General features: G+C 40.2%; 1 non-coding gene across 1 annotated transcript; it reads left to right on the forward strand.

Moving 5' to 3' along the window:
- Positions 1-13,674: 13,674 nt before the first annotated feature.
- On the forward strand, positions 13,675-13,781 carry LOC111888229 (small nucleolar RNA R71). The gene has a single exon (XR_002849125.1). It is a non-coding gene; the product is annotated as a small nucleolar RNA R71 (small nucleolar RNA).
- Positions 13,782-15,044: the final 1,263 nt, after the last annotated feature.

Here is a 15,044-nt window from a genome sequence, read left to right on the forward strand (position 1 = left end):
GACGTGGGCTAGGAAGGCGTGGTACTCCTTGCAGAGATACTTTTGAGCCTTGACACAAGAGATGATCTGAAAGCTTGAGCTAGGTTTGTCGCCATAAACGACGAGAGTTTCGCCATTTGGCAGATTAAGGCGAACGACCTTTTCGTGACAAAGGATTTCAGCATGGTGAGGGCATAACCAATCCATGCCAATAATGACATCAAAACTCTTTATGGTGACCGACATAAGGTCGATTTGGGAAGAGTGATTGTTTAGAGTGAGGGTACACTCGGTGTAAATGTCGTTAGTGTTCTCTGTTTTTCCGTTAGCCATTTCTACGGTGAATGTGTCTTTTAGTGTTGGTGGTTTTTGTTTAAGAAAGCGTTTAAATTGATGGCTCACGAAGCTTTTCTCCGCGCCACTATCGAAAAGAATGCATGCATATGTATTGTTGAGGAGAAACGTACCGGTGACCACTGGGTCTGCAATTGCTTCCTCATGACCTATTGCCAGAACTCTGCCTACTTCACCAGTGTTGGGGTTTCTTGCCTTCGGACAGTTCCTCTTGAAGTGTCCTTCCTCTCCACAACCATAGCAGGTCCGACTAGCTCCGGTGTTGGCAGCTTGTGTATTCTGTGGGACGGGAGCTCTACAAAACCAGGTGGTGTGCCCCCTTTTGTTACAGTTGGTGCAATGCATTTCACGGAAAGCGCCATTGTGGTGAAAGTTGCACTTATTTCACTTTGGTATGTTCCCAGCGTATTGCCTTATCGGAGTTGGGTTGGCAGTAGTTGTGGCGGCGTTCACAACAACCACTTGTTGCTTTTTGGCAGGGTCTTGATCAGATTGACCCTTCTTCTTGTTCCAGAACTTCCTTTTTTTGTTTCCCTCTTTAGCTTGCTCGGTGGTGGTTCTCACAGTGCCATGGCTGGCTTTATGGTCGATGAGTTGCTGTGCCAGTTCTTTGGCACTGTCAAAGGGAGTTGGCTTTGAGGCCAATAAGCTCCCTTGAAGTTGGGAAGATAGTCCCCATATGTATCTCTCCACCTTCTTGCTTTCTGAAGGAACCATCTCTGGACATAGTATGGCTAGATCACTAAACCTTGAGGTATAAGACAGGATGTCAGAGCCTGTCATTTTGAGACCCCAAAGTGCATCTTCTAACTTTTGTATCTCGCCCCTTCGGCAGTACTCCTTCATCAACATGGTTTTCAGATCTTCCCATGTTATCGAGTTATCCACCGGAAGTGTCAATGTCTTGACGTGGCCATTCCACTAGGTGAGTGCCCTTTCAGAGAATGTGCATGCTGTAAACTTGACTTTGTTTGTTTCAGGGCATGCACATATTTCAAAGACATATTCGGTTTTCTCAAACCATTGTAGAAATGCTATGACACCTCCGCTTCCATTGAAGGTTTTGGGTTTGGCATTAGTAAAGTCTTTGTAGGTACACTCTCTCGAGCGTCCCTGACTGTCCCCGTTGTTAGAATTTGTGGCACCATTACACGCACTACCCGCATTATTGGTGCTGATTTGGGACATTGCGGCTGCTACTGTGGCTGTTACGGCAGTCTGGAACATTACCGGGTCGAACTGAGGGGGTGGTGGTGCTGGTGCAGCTCCTGCGGCCCCGCCACGTCTAGGATTTCTACGAGGTGGCATTTTCTGCCATATTAAGAATGAAAAGACAATAAGTCTTTGATAGCGTTCATAAGTCGAGAGTTAAGACTAAACATTATTAGTTCTTTATGTGCATCACGATTTCGATTTGTAAATATATTGTATGAATCCATTCACACTATAGGTCTATAGATAATAAAATATAGGCTTTATGAATGTTGCTAGATTTGATTCCTCTGAAATGTCTGTGATAGAATCCATACTGGGCCTATCTGTCAATCGTTCAATGTATAATATTTACATATAATTAAGATTAAATAAACTTTCGAATCTAATGGGTCTTCCCTGGGCCCACAACCAAATAAGGAACATGATCCAAGGCGGAACCACCATTTCTAGGTTGACATGGTCTTAATTATATATAATTTGATTTATACATCAAACGATCATAAATCGGATACCCATAAATTTAGTCTGAAAACAATTCATGTCATGAACTTGATGTAATAGAGCAAATAGCGTGTCAGTTTCATTGATATAACTTAGTATACAATATTGGGGAAAATTTGACCCTACAAGGGGTCTATGTTACATCAATGTATGGAAAAAATTTGACCGCCTAACAGATCCCGGAAGTGTAAACACTTAAGTCACGAAATCGTACATAAAATACTGGTATTTATTTGCAATTTAGATTAGACTAAAGCGAGCAGTACATCACCACTTGTGGGAGTTGAAGCTCTGAGGATCACGGAGTGAAGACACAAGGTTTCTCATTTCGGCTTTGGATTCAGCCGCCTGGCGTTTTGCGTCTGTCAGACGTCCTTCTAGAGTGGCTTGGTGTTCTTGGAGTTCTTGCACTTCATCTCGGGTTGCGGCCATTTCCCGTCGAAGTAGCTCGGTGCGGTCTCGAGTTCGATCGTGGTCATCATCCAACCGGTGAATGCGAACGAAGTTGACTTGGCTGGTTGCTCCAACTTCCATGAGGTGGTGGGTGTTAACTCTTGTTTGTTCCTTGTGGCAGGTGACACGGTGAACTATGACGGGAAGGTCTCGGTCTGCTGACCCTCCTCTTCTGAGATCGTTGAAACTTCGTTCCATGCCATGGGGAGTCGGGTCTTGGAAGCGTTGCGGAGGGATAGGGGCAAGGTATGGGTTGTAAACCTCGGGTTCCGAGTCGGTTCCATCTGAGTCTTCTTCCTCTTCACTGTCTACAGATTCTTCCTCTTCCATGGGTTCCTCTTCCTCCATAAGTTCCTCATCCTCCATGGGTTCCTCTTTAGAATCCTCCTCTGGGTCTTCCACTATCCAACCGACATTCCCTTCGTTGGGAAAGTAGGGATCACCCGGCAAATGAAATCCTGCCATCACGCCTGTACGAGAATAGGGATAAGAAGGATATTGCGTGGAATTTTGGTATAAGAAATTAGTTATCATAAATATATATAATGCGATTATTTGTGCTAAAATACTCCTATAGTATTTTTTTATGTTTGATTCTCAAGTTTGTTGGTAAGTTGAAAACTTGTTGTTCATCATGATTCTTCTTCAGCATATGTTGGTCATACCTTGGCTAAATATAGTTGATCAGGATATATTCATCCAAGATGTGACTTCATACCCCGAAGCTGGATCATGGTGTCCAACTTGTCTCGATACTTTTATGTTATTGCCATTGTGATACTGAACTAGTGAGTCGATTGTGCGAATACTTTTATAAAAATACAAATTTTTATTTTTAAAGTATTTTTGAAAGTTATGTCAGAAGAGTTTTGTCCCATTGCATTCATAGTTTGTATATCTTACGTGGTTCGATAGACTTAGTTCACTATAAACAAAGCTTTGATACCAATATGTCGCATCCCCAAACCTGAACGGCGGAAACGTTCGGGGGCGGAGGACGTCATGCTCAGTATCATAACCATAATGAAGAAAGCAAACATAACCATCATAAATATAATTTAAAAGGTTACATTGTAACAGCCCGGAATTCCGGGTATCGTTGTATTTATGATTTTGGGTGTTTTAAGAGGGGACTCGGCGAGTTGGAGCCTAGACTCGCCGAGTAGGATCGCGGATCTGGTCGCGGGTTCGCGACTGGACTCGACGAGTCCGGATATGGACTCGGCGAGTCTGCGCTGTTTAGCGAAAACCCTAACCGTTCAGGTTTGGGACGTATATGAGGGACCTTATGGCCGTCATTGTTCACCCTAGTCCTCTGAGAGAAACCCTAATTCGATTGTGAGCATCTGGAGCAAGGTAGAAGACCATTGTTGATTTTGGAAGTGTTGTTTTGCACGGAAGAGGAGGCTTGGTTAAGGGAACAACAAGAGAAGCCACGTTCTGAGGATTGGGGACACAGAGATCACGTTATTCAGGTAATATTTCGAGTTGCAATCTTCTATGTTGATGTGTATATGGATTTAGGGTTTATTGAACCCTTTTGTGGCTAGATTGAGTGTTACCTTAGTCCCCCAAGCGATTGGAACCCTGTATTGGGACCTTTGGAAGTCCAGAATGTCCCATGCCTGAGCATTTCGGGAATCAATGGAGGTTTTGGATTGGAATCCTTATGCCTTAGGTCAAAATGTAAATTATGAGTCATGGGGTGTATTATGAGCACCGAAATGAGGACCTTACGTGATGAATCAGTCTAGGAAGGCCAGACCTATGAATGGTCGGAGCAGATCTGACCTTAGAAAGCAGTTTGAGCGGTTGCATGGCATGGACTCGCCGAGTCCGATGAACAGACTCGGCGAGTAGCTTGAAGATTAACTGGGACTCGCCGAGTTGTTCTTCAGACTCGGCGAGTTGAGTCGGGGTGGCCCCGCGATTCTTCCAGGAGGAGCTCGTCAAGTCAAGGGGGATACTCGACGTGTAGAAAGGGAATCTTAGAGAATTGGTGAGGACGTCTAGACTCGCCGAGTCGCCCTAGCACTCGCCGAGTCCAGTCAAGTTGACCGTTGACCGTTGACCAGAGTTGACCTATGTCTGACTTCTTAGGGATAGTCAAACTTAGAAGATAAAAGTGTTAATAAGAGATATATGATGTTATATGGAGATTGTAGCTCGGCGGATCGAGCACGAGTGATTTCGGGATTTGCTAGCTTTCGATATTCACGAGGTGAGTCTTCTCACTATACTGTACCCGGAAGGATTTGACTGTGACCGGAAGGTCGGATATGATATGAGATATATGTGCTATATGTGATAAGTTAATTGTTATACGTGCTTTGTATGTTATGTGGGCCGGAAGGCATTATGTTATGGGCCGGAAGGCGATTATGTTATGGGCCGGAATGCGTTGTGTTGTGGACCGGAAGGTCGGCGTGGGTAGGACCGGAAGGTTTACTTAGCAGGGACGGAAGTCCCCTGAGACACATGGACCGGAAGGTCAGGGCCTGGAAAGGCGTATGTGCGTAAGTTGTATTTTGGGGAACTCACTAAGCATTTATGCTTACAGTTGTTATGTATGTGTTTCAGGTACTAGCGAGGACCGTGGGAAAGCGCCAGTGTGATCTGTACACACTGATAGACGTTTTGTGATCTTGGGATTCAGATGATTTGTATTTTGACTTGACACTTGAAATGTTTATGCCTTGTTTTGAATGAAAATAACTTATTTTGAAATGAAAAATTTGTTTGAAAATTTACGTTGTTACATACATTGTTTCCAAAATACATGTTTCCAAATAAATTACATATGATGTTCAAAAATGTAACAAAAGAATCTACGCCTTAGCGTTTTGACTTCAAAAATCTTGCAGTTACCTAAATTATTGATTACCTGAGAATACAAGTTGTTTTGAAAAGAGAATATCAGCATAAAGCTGGTGAGTGCATAAGCAATTTATGAGTGAAGAATGAATGTAGTTACTTTAAGTTAGTTTCAAATTTGTTACCAGAAAATCCAATATTTTCTAAAAGGTTTATTGTAGTCTTAACAGAACCGAGACTTAGTATATGTAAGTAAATCGTCATACTTATGTGTGGTTTTATATTTAAATAAAACTCTTTTGTGCAAAATCTTATAATTTCCTTGAACTTTATGTTTTGTTAATACCCCATGAGAGATGTCATAACCATACTAAAGACTTGAAGACCTCGTATGCGACGTTCTTCAGGCGTCGGAATGTTATGACACTTGTCACCCCAAACCTGCTGGTCTAGTTATTGCAAGCAGCTTAGGTGCAGGTTTGTCAGACCTAGTATAGATCCATACACAACTATCACGTTCTCCTTCCAGGAGATTCTGATTATAACTACAGGACTTTTCTATGGTACTTAGGAGTACCCTGAAGGAGAATGTCTCGCAAGTTTATTTATTAACAAGTTCACGCAGTGTGTAATGAAATATTTGTTTTGTAAGTCGATTGAGTTACTATTTCTTTGTCAAACAAAGTGTTCAAACTATACCTATTATAGTTTATCAAGAGTGTTGTGTGTGTTTTAATGAAACCTTGTTATACAAGACATTGTATTTCCATAAAATGACATTTGAAATAATGAGTGTAAACCGTGCACACCTCGCTCAGCATGTTACAAGGTGTGGATAACTCTTAAACATGTACTCGAGATTTTTGTAAATATATCAAGTTTAAGTTTTGTAAAATAGCCTGCAAACAGGGCAGAACTTTACTATTGTACGCTGTCAAGATAAGTTTCAAATATATTTTGGTGTTTTAACTTGTATTCCCCCCCTGAAAACTAAAGAAAACGGGAAAAATGTAGGGGTATGAACTCACCTGGAAAGTGTGGTGATTTGACAAAGACAGGATTTTTCCTCGGACAACACTTCGACCGGGAAGCTGCGAGTTTTTCGGGAATCTCGGAGCTTCGGACCTTCGTCGAGGCTTGGATATGAAACCGGGGTGTCGGGATAATTTCGGGAGGCTCGAGAGTGAAAAAGTGGAAGATAGAATGAGAAATTTGCAATCAAAACTCGGAGGCATCGCATGCTATTTATAGGAGGGTTGCCAGGCTTCGTACGCTGGGCGTATACCGAAGTACGCGGGGCGTACCTCGTATGCTGGGCGTACCCTCGTTCATGGGGCGTACGTCAACGATGACGTCTCTGGTCTTTGGATGGGACTACCGTAGAGGGTGTAGGGGCGACATGGACGGTCCGAGACCCTTCATTCGGTACACTGGGCGTACTCCGTCAAATAAGCCTCGAAGTGTGTGCCAAAAACTTCAAAAATGCGTAACTTTCGCATACGAGCTATATTTTTGATGTTCTTTATATCCACTCGTAGGTGAGAATATACGCTACAACTTTCGTTTTGACTCCGTCGGCTAATTTTGAATTTATTTTTAATAATATATTTTTAACTGGCCGGGACAGGATAAATCCGTTAAAAATTCATAACTTCTTCATCCGATTTCCGTTTTCGTCTGTCTTTTTACCGTTGTACTACTATTGTCGAGATCTTCAATTCTCGTTTAGGTTGCGTTGGCTAAAAATTGTTTGATCTTTATTTCGAGTTTTTAGCCGTCTACTGTTGTTTTGAAACTTATAAAAATCATAACTTCCTCATACGAAGTCATATTTGGACGTTCTTTTTATGTATGCTCACGGTTTGTTATTATCTACGACTTTCGTTTAGATACTTAAGGATAAAAATTCTTTTATTGAAATTTCACTTTTTCTGTTCAACAGTGTTTTACCGGTTTAGTCGCAAATCTTTGATCGGTCATAACTACTTCGTTATAACTCGGGTTTGAGTGTTCTTTATATTTTTGAAAACCTTGGCACGATATCTAACGTTTTATGTATCCCAATTGAGACTTTTGAACATTTCATTTTTGACGTTATTTTTATTGATTCCAAAATAGATTATAATATTTGACTTTTTGAACATTACATTGACTTGGAGTATCGGGTTGTCACAGTTTCCCGATAGCTGCTCCTGCTTCCTTTTGCTTCCGAGCACTTCTTTTGGACTGAAAATATAATTCAAACATAATTAAGTACCTTGTGTCCATAATATGCAATTAATTAGCTAATAAATGATAACAATCTATACTAAATATAGAGCTAAACATGCACATATCAGAATACCCCACACTTGACTTTTGCTTGCCCCCAAGCAAATCTGAATTTTAAACATACTAGCATCACATAAGACAATCCCAACCGAACCCAGCCAGTATGCTAAGACCGCAAGGCATTCATTTGTGTCTAAAATTTTCCTAAGGACCCCCTTCATCCTAAATACTCACAATCCTCATAAACATTCGCCCACTTCTTTTGAACAATGCTCATTTTATGCATCCCTCCGAACCCATCCTTAGAAAACTCCCTTAACCTCAAGGTATTTTTGGTTGAGAAATCCAAGCATACATAATCTAGACAATTACAATTTTTCGATACCACAATGGAGCTCTTTGGAATTCTTCACTTCTTTTATCTTTGACCTCTTTGAATTCACCACCTTCTTTGTTTGATTTTTGGTATCTTAAACTTTTGAATTTATTCACAATTTTGATCTTTTGATCTTCACTTTGATTGGTCCAAAATTCTTCAAACTTTTCATGTAATTCTCTTTTTTTACATGTAACTCACTTTTTTTTTTCACTCAATACCTACATGCTTAAGCAAGGGCGCTCAACTTCAGCCTTTATTGGTTAAAGTATTAGTTTTCCTGGATACATTTCAAGTACACGATGCTAAACATATTGCATCCCTCAAACTAAGCGAGGTTGTGTTTTTGTCCCATGATTTCACTAGAATAAAGGAGGCCACAAATGCATTATAACGTATATTGACTCAACTATACATTTGGGTTCTCATAAAATCATCAACACAATACTAGCATGGTTTCCTAATTGCTTTTACCAAAAATTTCTAAATTAGCCCTAGCAATTTTAATACAAAATTTTTTAAAATTTTCAAAATTTAAGTAAAATTTTAACTACTTAACCAACCCGTGCCCCACACTTAATTTATGCAATGTCCCCATTACATATTATGCATGAAAAGAAAAATGCAAAAACAAAGAGGGAATTGGAACAAACTCCCCTGGGATGGTAGTGGCGAGGTTGATATTCTTCAATTGACTTTCGACATGGGAACAACTCATCCATGCTTGGGGTGTCAAGTCTCGTGTGGTAACAACTCCAAAAATGCAGGAAAAACTCTCGGAAATCTCCAGAAATTAATCTTCTTAATAAAAACCAACTACCGTGGGAATATAATCATCAAATCTGAAGATAAGAGGTGAAATACGTAGAAACTTGTCGAGTTAGTATACAGACTCGCCGAGTTTAGTCATGAAATTGCAGAATCCGTGTTTTCACTCTTGGACTTGTTGAGTCAGTATATGCACTCGGCGAGTCAGTCGCTAGGTGAAAAATTTCTGTTTTCTGCTCCAGGTATTTTTGATAAATCTAAACCACTTCAGAATTATATTAAATCTAATATTCGTCTTCAGTAATTAAACTTATTTGAATGCTCATCATGAACGGACTCGATGCTTGGACTTCATTCTCTCTTTCGTTTAGACTCGAAACTCCTATTATTCTCGAGACGCTTTGTATGCAACCCTTTTTCAAATTCTGAAAAGACACTCGGGCTAAATTATCTTGATAACACCTCAGCTCCACATTGTAGCAATCCATAGGTACATCCTCATTATCAACCGGGATCACCAGTGGATCATTGTGTGCTTCCTGTGGGCGTCTCCTCACTCTCCTACCCGGTTCCTCGGGCGCTATGACCGCATCATCATGTGGTATGGAAAAAGCTCCTCCATATTCCTCAATAATTCTAGCCCTCCTATAAAGCATAATGCTAAAGGGAGGGGTTGGAACCATGCTCAACAAATTCCAAGCACCGCGACTCATCAAGCTATAAGAGTGGGCTAAACGTGTCACAAACATGCCACCATTAATTTTCGAAGTTTTGCGGTCCTTTACCGCCCCTTCAGCCAAGTATGAAGCCATGCACCATGGAATGTTGCAAAAGGTGTTGGGTGTAATGATGCTCCAAAGATAAAAAAAACATCAAGGTTAGGAAACTTGTCATCATCTTTTCTTTGGTTGATGGTGCTTGAAATAAGGCGGTGAATAAGGCGGTGCGTGGGTGATCGTATGCTCCCCTCTTGAGCCGATTTGGGGATGTAAACCTTGTTGGAAATGGTGCTCCACCAACTTGTGCTTGTGACACCATTCGGGAATACTTTATGGCAATGCTCCAAAAAGGTACTAAATGCAGCCGTGTGGACTAATTGTTGGTCATAAATTCCCAACCTCCAAGCTAATTCCACCATAGAACAATGGCGGACCTCACCCCCAAGACAAAAAGTAATATTCTCGGGGTTATAGTAATCATTCCCACCCCGGAAATGTATTATGGAGAAGAATTCCAAGCACAACTCCTGATAGACCGGCTCCGGGATACGAAAGATGCGACTTCATCCATCACATGTGATGGACACCTCATTATGCACAAACGTCTTGACTATATAAGGAGCCAACTCCTCTTCGTATCTAACCTGCCCCAACCACTCCCAATTAATTGCATTGGGCACATATATCTCCTTTTTTTCGGATTTCTGCAAGCTTCTTCTTCCACTTAGTCATCGTGGATTTGGACTCGATTTGTGGAAAATTCAACCAAGGGAAATCCCCTTGGCTTCCTCGTGAGATTTGACCTCCTGAAGACATGTTCTTGCATAAATAAGTAACACAAACAACCAGAAACGAACAGAAAAATTAGAAAATAAAATCTGGACTGCTTCAGACATGACTCGCCGAGTCCATAGACCGACTCGACGAGTCAAAGGAACTGTGCGAGTCTGTTGACGAGTCTATCAAATTTCATCCATAAAAATCAAAATTTATTGCAGGGGTTTGTCCAAGGATGTATTTAGAGCATAGTAGTATAAGAGAACTCATCCAAAGCATTCTAATTAGGTCAAAGTCGAAACCCTAGAAATTCTAAAATTTCAAAAACGGGTTTTCTACCTAATTAACACTTCTAACCTTCTAAAAATCGAAGCTTTGACAGAAATAGAGATGAAATTTTGTACCTTTCTTGCAGAAACTTGAATAAATTGGAAGAAAATGGGAAGAAAATTGATGAAAGCTAGAGAGAGAGAGAGAGAGAGAGAGCACGTCGAGTGTCGGCTGGTTGAATGAGAAGTGGTTACCAATTAGGGTAAAAACCCTAATTTTACAGATATGTAAAAATTATTATTTATTAATTTTTTTTCAGTAAAATAAACAGACTCGTCGAGTCAGGGACCGACTCAGCGAGTGTGGTCACGATTTTGAGATTCCGAATTTCGAGTTGACTCGTCTAGTAAGTCACCCAACTCACCGAGTCACTCTTTAGTTTTGAAAAATTTGATATATATATATATATATATATATATATATATATATATATATATATATATATATATATAATTCCTTCTTAAAAATAAATTCAACCCACCCCACACTCAGGCCATGCTTGCCCTCAAGCAGTCATTTTGGACATTTAAATAGATTAAGATAGATAAATCCTAAAAACGAAAAATAAAACTAAAGAAAAAAATAAAAGAAAGCAAACTCTAGTGACGGGTTGCCTCCCGTTAAGCGCTTCTTTTTGAGGAGTCATTAGCTGGACTCCTTCCCGCTCTACGTTTCTTCGTTTTCCTTCATCGGGAAGGCACGCTTAATTTTTGTTGTTTATACTTTGTCTTGTAAGCATGTATCTTTCTCTTATATGCCTGTCGCAATTCTTCTTTCCTTTTCCTTGTGGCATCTTCGTCAATTGCATACTTGATCTATTTCCCAACCTTCTTCTTCTTTACCCCGTTCTTTGGACCAATCTTTTGTACCTCTTCTTTGTCAATCTCGATTTCCCGTACAGTTGCCACTTCATCGTTACTTGATATTAAGGATTCTTCCTCACTCTCGTCACCTACTAAAGAATTCGGTGGTTCAAATGTAAATACTTCATCATTAGTAGAAACTCGGGCTCGAGGTTTGGTTCTTTTGATTGTAGTCGACTTGATCTCTTGATTAGCCATGTGTGACTCAATGGATGAGTTATTCATGTCATCATTCCAAGCCTTTTCATTCTCCTTTTCTCCCAACCTTACCTTCTTGTCAAGTTGAATTGCTTCCTCTTTTTGCATCATCGTGTTAAGGTAAAAAAATTTCAACAATTTCACTCTCTTCTATTGGACTTTCCAAAGGATCAGGAAAAATGTGCATGTCAAGGCCAGAAAGGGGAGTTGTAAGTAGTAGGGCAAGATCTTCATCATTTTTGAAGTTCTCGATTGGACTCGTTGAGTCAGTCGATGCTACTCGGTGAGTCGGTGAGGTTTCCACAATTTTTATTGTTTCTTTTGAATTAGCTTCCTCTAGCAACCTTTCTATCTCCTTTAAATCTTTTCCAGCATCAAAATTCCCTCCAGAAGGAAATAGAAATTGACTTGGATTTTCTTGTAAAAGCACAAGCTCTCTTTCTAACACTTCATCATCCAAATCTATGGATGAAACTTTTCCGTCTTTAGTCCTTTCATGCTTTTTCTCTTGTTCTGCTTTAAACACCACTGAATCGTACCCTACCCTTAGTGTCGGTGTAGATTCGCACACATCGACTAATGCACAAGCGATATTCAAAAATGGTCTCCCACGAATGATTGGAACTTTAGGGTCTTCTTCCATGTCAAGCACTACAAAGTCCACGGGGAACACAAATTTATCGACGTTGATGAGAAGATCTTCACACACTCCTTTTGGATGTATTATTGTCTTATCGGCTAGATGGATCTTCATATGAATCGGCTTTAGCTCCGGAAAGTTTAGCTACTTGAAGAAAGAATATGGCATTATATTGATACTTGCACCCGAATCGGTCACCACATGAGTAGCAATTATGTTCCCAAATTGACAAGGTATGGAGATGCTTCCCGGATCACCCCTCTTTTCTGGCAGCTCATTCAACACTAGTTCAACTACTTCTGCCATATCTTTTCTAGACGCAAAGAGACTTTTCAACAAGCTTGCATATTTAAGCGTTTGAATTATCGTTTTAACAAATGGAATGTTGACTTGAAGGGACTTTACATGTTCCATAAACTTCCTATACTCTTTAACTTGATCATCAGGTATGGCTCGAATCGGAAATGGCAAAGGTGGCCTTGAAGGCTTTAAAGAATAAACAGTCTTATCATCAGGCCTTGGACTCGTCGAGTCCATGACTGGGACTCGGCGAGTCGAGTCGGGTTTTGCTGAATTCGAGTTTCCTGTTTCTTCTGCTTGCACCTTTATTGAGGCCTTCTGGGTAGGGGTCAGAGGAGTGAATTTTTTTTTCAAAATTAACTAGTTATTATAGCATTCAAATGCTTCATTCTTGGATTCTTTTCGGTATTGTTTGGAAGATCACCCGGTTGTCTTTGATTGATTTGTTCGGCCAACTGCCCTAGCTGTTTCTCAATGTTATGAATAGATGCTTGCTAATTCCTTAGTATTGTTCATTTATCTTGTATTGCAGTATCATGGTCATTGTGTCTTTTCTCAGATGCAACTACAAATTTAGTGAGCATTTCTTCCAAGTTTGGTTTCCTTTCTTGCATCGACTCCTCCTTTTGGTAAAAACCCCTTGCTTGTTGTCTAAACTTTTCCTCCTTCTCCTTTTTGTACTCATCATATGGTAGCCATTCTTTCTTCGGTTTTCGCCAATCATTATCAAATCTATCACCGCTTGAATAAAATACTTGAGCTTTCTTGTTTCCATTCTCATCTAAATCACAATCTCTAGTAAGATGAGGTCCGTTACAATTCTCACATCCAACCCGAATAACATGGATTGTTTGATCCATCTTATCCATCCTCCTATCCATGCTTTTCAACATTGCCATCATTGCTGCCATGTCCTTAGAAACAGAATTCACCCCCCTCTAATTGGATTATTCCTAGGATTATAATATTCTCTAGAATGCTTAAAGAATTCTTCAATCAATTGTTTAAACACCGGGGGTGCCTTTTTAATTTGTGAGCGGTCCTTGCGAGTCAAGTAATTGCCTTGTTCTCATGTTCACTCCATCATAGAAAATGGAGACTTCTTGTTGACTATTTAGATCATGATGTGGGCAATTTCTTAGTAAACTTTTGTACCTCTTCCATGCCTCATACAATGACTCTCCAGCTTGTTGCTCAAAATTAGCTATGGATTTCTTCAACTTAGATATCTTTGATGGCGGGCAAAATTGATCAATAAACTCTTCTTTCATCTTGGCCCAAGTAGTGATGGATCTGGGAGGGAGTGATTTTAGCCAATCTTTTGCAGCTCCTTTAAATGTGACCAGTAACATACGAAGCAAAACGGTATCGCGGGCCACATTAGGAAAATTAAAGTAGTCGGCTATGTCGCTGACCTCTTCTAGGTGCTTGTACACGTCTTCGTGATCTTTTCCATAGAATGGAATCTCCTTAAGTTGGGCGAGTATGTGGCCTTTGAGTTCAAATTTGGCCTTTGCGGGAATCGCGGGTTGCACGAGCCCCGTACCGGTGTCTTCACACATCTTCTTCTTCCATTCGCCCATGGGAACTTCATCGATGTTAGCCATGGTGGTGTCGGATCCGCCTTCTAATTCGCTTCCTTCAAATTCGCTTTCTTCTCGTTCGGATTCGTACTCGATTTCCTCGTTGATTGGGTCTTCGTTCGCCAAGGAAATGCTGGATCCTCCTAATTTACTGCTCTTCTTCTTGTTAAAAACAGATCTGATATTCTTTAAAGGTGAGTTCTTTGAATATGTGGATTCTCCAACGGTTTTGCCTTTGTTCTTCTTTAAAGTAGCTTCCGGATCTTCAAGTGGTGGAATCAAAGGTGTATTTCCTCCTTTGGTCATAAACGTACTGCAAATAAACAGAAAAACACACGTAAAAGGAACAAAAAAGAAGTAAAAATGAAAATAGATGTTCAGCGAAGGCCTCGTCGAGTCTGGTCGTAGGGACTCGGTGAGTTCAATGTAAAAACAACAAAAATTGTAAACAAACTTCCTAAAAGCTAAAAACTAAATTTCAATTCTAGTCCTTAATCTACTAAAAGCAGTAACTTTGTGCAAGAGAAATCTCACACAAATGATCGATAACAATAATGATCAATTTATATTTAGAACCGTTCCCCGACAACGGCGCCAAAAACTTGATGTGTGTTAAACCAACTAGTTTTATTCCTACTTCTGAATTGTAAATTAATCACACAAAATGCAGTGGACCTGTCAATTGGTGGTATAGATCTAGTAAGCAGGGTATCGAACTCAAGCAACGATAATTAAACTAATTACTAAAATTATCTAAAAACAAAATAACAAATAATAAAAGAGGGGTTTTCTCTAGTTTTACAAGACTAGAAAATTACTAACACTTAAACTAAATAACTAACTAACAAATGAGAAAGCAAAAGACCAACTAAATTCAATATCTAAAGGGACTTCTGCTCAAGT

Source organism: Lactuca sativa, chromosome 4 (assembly GCF_002870075.4).
Source record: "Lactuca sativa cultivar Salinas chromosome 4, Lsat_Salinas_v11, whole genome shotgun sequence".
NCBI classification, from domain to species: Eukaryota; Viridiplantae; Streptophyta; class Magnoliopsida; order Asterales; family Asteraceae; genus Lactuca; species Lactuca sativa.